General features: G+C 35.0%; 1 pseudogene; it reads left to right on the top strand.

Moving 5' to 3' along the window:
* Window positions 1-265: 265 nt before the first annotated feature.
* Window positions 266-594, top strand: LOC129676973 (cyclin-dependent kinases regulatory subunit 2-like; annotated as a pseudogene).
* Window positions 595-4,248: the final 3,654 nt, after the last annotated feature.

Raw genomic sequence — 4,248 nt, forward strand, 5'->3', positions numbered from 1 at the left:
ACTCAAAGAATTTCTGCCAAAATTAGGAACAAAACAAGGATGTTGATTCTATTCCTTTCTGTTCAACAGAAGGATATTAACACAATGCCAACATGGGAGAGGAAGAAGTCCAGCATGTATCTTTTTTTTTTTTTGAAGATAATATGATTCCATACCAAGTTTTAAAAAACTCTAAAGATGGAGTCATTGCGCTAGCCATAGGCAGACGTGCAGCTCCATGCGCCTGCCATCCTGCTGCTCCCATGTTCTTCTCCGTGCCGGCAAGATGGCCCATAAGCAGATCTACTACTCGGACAAGTACTTCGATGAGCACTATGAGTACTGGGATGTCATGTTGCCCAGAGAGCTCTCTAAAGAAGTACCAAAAACTCATCTGATGTCTGAAGAGGAGTGGAGGAGACTTGGTGTCCAACAGAGTCTAGGATGGGTTCATGACATGATTCATGAGACAGAACGGCATATTCTTTTAGACGACCTCTTCCAAAAGAACAACAAAGAGCTAACGTGTTGTTCATTGATTTGTTGTATTGTCCATTTTCATTTCATTTATTTCTTTTCTGTTCCTTATTATTCACTTCTATTGACTGCTTTTAAGTTTGGCTTATTCTTGTTTTTTATGGCTCCAAGATACTTAAATTTATTCAGTTGATGTTCATAATGTCTAATGTTGACATTTATACATTTCCGTCTTAAAACTATTTTCATTGTGTTCCACAGAACTCACAGGGCATTTTTCCTATAGTTTAGTTCTGGAGGATTTAAGTTTCCTCTTTTTATTTCTTCAGGGACTCATTAAACTATCCTTTAGTCTCCATTACTTTACAGATTTTATATAGTTTATGTAGGGTATTTCTATGTAGAGTAGGCTTCATCCTACGATAATCAGTAGAATGCATCAAGTTCATTTAATTTTTTCATTTATTAAGACTCGTTTTGTATACTTTAGTAAAATATGTTTTTTATAAAGTTCCCTGAATTGCTGAGAAGAATCAGTATTCTGTAGTATTTGGATGAGACATTCTGTTGGTACCTGTTAAGTTTGTTTGTTCTACAATGGTTTTTAACTCTGATAAAAAAAAAAAAAGCTTGCTGTCTGAATGGACTCTCTATTACTTCGAGGAGTATTAATCTGTGACTTAATATTCAGTAGTGTTTATTTTATGAAATTGGGTGCACTGATGGTCTGTGTGATTAGAATTGTTATTTACTCCTGAGAGCTGCTCCCTTATTACATGGGAAGTAACCTTCCTTATCTCTTTTTACCTAATTTTGGTCCAAAGTCTAATTTGTCACCTGTTAGAATGATTAATCTCACATTTTGAATTTTAATTCCATTTCCTTGGCATACTATTTTTTTCCTTTCATTGTAAGGCTGTATTTTTCTTTTCTTTTTTAATTTTAGTTTTTAGTCATTGATTTTACATCCTGGTTGTAACCGTTCCCTCCTCTCCTCCCGGTTCTAACCTTTCTGCCTGGTACCCCTATCCTTTCTCCCCTACTCCTTAGAGAAGGTGAGCACCCTCCACACCCCAGCACATCAAGTTGCTTTAGGACTGAGGTCATCCTTTTTCCCCGTGGCCTGGAAAATTAGTCATGCCTGGGAAAAGTGATCGAAAAGCAGGCAACAGAGACCATGTCAGAGCCAGCCAACATTCCCCTAACTAGGATACCTATAAAAGGACCGAGCTTCCCATACCTCTGAATAGGGGGGGTAAGTCCGTACATGGTGCTTCAGTCTTTGCAAGCCCCCGCGAGCCCCGATCGTTGGTTCTGTTGGTCTTCTTGTCCTGTTCCTTTTGGGTTTTCCTATCCTTCCCCCCAACTCTACTACAAGGCTCTTTGCATTCCGCACCATTGGTTACCAGCGCAGTGTGGTTTCTTAGAAGAAACACAATAGAGAGATTTCAATGTTTTAACACAAGTTGCTAGACTGTATTTACTGATAGAAAAACTGAGATCATTAATATCCAGAGTTAAAATTGACAGTTTTTTATTGTTTTCTCTTTTTATAAAATTCAGTTTTATTAATCTTCCTAATCTGTTGTTCTAGGGCTCTTACTCTTTCCTGTATCAATAGTGATATGTTTATCCCTCTGTTTACAGTGTATACCATTTCTTCATGCATTTTTGTAGTACTAGCTCAGTGGTCATGAATGCTTTTGTTTTATGATTATCATATAAAGTTTGCTTTTTCCTTCAGTTGTGGTATAGTGATTTGAATTATTAGTCTTTTAGACCTTGAAATATATTATTCCATGCCTTTCTGGATTTTAGAATTTTTCTTAAGAAATCTACTCTATTCTTACTCGATACTTCATTTTAGGGACTTTATTTTGTATACTTATTTTAACTCTAACATACTAGAGAGATTTTTTATGGCCTTGAATATTTTACACTCTAAATATTTCCTGTATTTTTGTCTGGGTTTGGAAAATTTATGCTCTGATTGTATTGACTCCACTTTCTAATATATTGGCTTGTGCTTCTTCTTTTATGCCTATGATTCACACATGAATTCAGTCTTACAATGGTCTCTCATATATCTTTCACGTTGTTTTTTTTTTTTTTTTTTACTTAAAACTTTACTCTTATTGTTGTATGGGTGTTCCAATTCACCTGCCTTACCTTCAATTACTAGTATCCTCATTATATTAATTTTCTTGCTGAGGCTTTGCACATATCTTTATATTTAACTAAATGTGTTTTTTTTTAATTTTCAAGTTATAATTATTGAAATACTTTATTGAATTCTTTATTTTTTCAGTTATTTTGATGTACTTTGTATACATTTAAGAATTTGTTTATGTCCTCTTTGAATTCACTGTACTCATATAATCATTCTGAACTCAACTTGAACTCAGGTTATAGCTTAATCCCTAACTTTCCACCTAAATAGTCAGGGCACCAGGCCCAATCTTAACACCACTTAATATATAAACCAACTATTAAAAATGCAGTGATTATCAGCTAAGCATAATTATTCTTTCAATTCCATTAACTTTAAGCAAATAAAGAAACAAAGAGCATAATATATAATAGTATATTGGGATATTAATCACTAAAGAATTGAAAGATAAGCTGAGTAAGATTGGGAAATAATATAACAGCAAAATAAAAACAACAGAGGAGGGGAAAGTGGATGGGTTAGTAGGGAAATTGTTTATATAAATAGTTTAAAAATTATTAAAGTTGTAGATGATCATAATTAAGAAGTGTAAAGAGAATTGATACCAACCTGGAAGATTCAGCTCTATTCACTTTCATAGTGCTAGAAGGTGCTGTACATGATGATACCAGGGGATAAAAATAATCACAACTATGAGATAACCATTGGCCTTGACTATACATGCCCTTTGGTACAACTGAAGCATAAATGTTGTGGGTGTAACCAACCACTTTCTAATTTGATTTAAGGTCTGTTTCACAAGACAGGAATCATGCCTGTTACCAGAACCCATTGACAGATAGGTGATTAGTCCTAGGGGAAAACCTACTACTCTTATTCTGCTAAATGGACATAAGAATAAACTGACCAATGAATACCTGTCTTTATACACATAGATTAGTACATGTCTCAGCCCTCACTCAAAAACTTTCTTTTCAAAATTAATAGTGACTAATACAGAGATTCAGGATGTCATCTTGTAGAGATTAAGATTCTATGGAGTTCTCAACCCTAACTAGAACACCTATATCACACCCTAACCCAAAAGTCTCAAGGATCATTATGGAAGAGAAAGAAGAAATATTGTATTCTGGCTATTTTTGTGCCAAGTTGACACAGACTAAAGTCATCTGAGAGGAAGGAACCCCAGTTAAGAAAATTTCTTCTTTCATAAGATAGGGCTGTAGGTAAAACTTCCAAGCATTTTTTAAATTAGTGATTTATGTGGAAGGGGTCAGCCCTGGGCTAGTAGTCCGGAGTTTTATAATAAATTGGCTAAAAAAAGTCATGGGAGCAATCTAGCAAACATTACTCCTCCATGGCCTCTGCATCAGCTTCTGCCTCCAGGTTCCTGCCCTGTTTGAGTTGCTGTCCTGATTTACTCTTACAATAAACAGTGTTATGAAATTTTAAGCCAAATAAACCTTTCCTCCTCCCCAAATTGCTTTTGGCCATGGTGGTTCATCATATCAATAGAAACCCTAAGAGGAAGGATTGTAAAAGCAAAAGTGGGTAATTACTAAGAAAGAAAGAAAGAAAGAAAGAAAGAAAGAAAGAAAGAAAGAAAGAAAGAAAGAAAGAAA

This window comes from Psammomys obesus, unplaced genomic scaffold, assembly GCF_907164565.1.
Source record: "Psammomys obesus unplaced genomic scaffold, mPsaObe1.curated_primary_1811, whole genome shotgun sequence".
Classification (NCBI taxonomy): domain Eukaryota; kingdom Metazoa; phylum Chordata; class Mammalia; order Rodentia; family Muridae; genus Psammomys; species Psammomys obesus.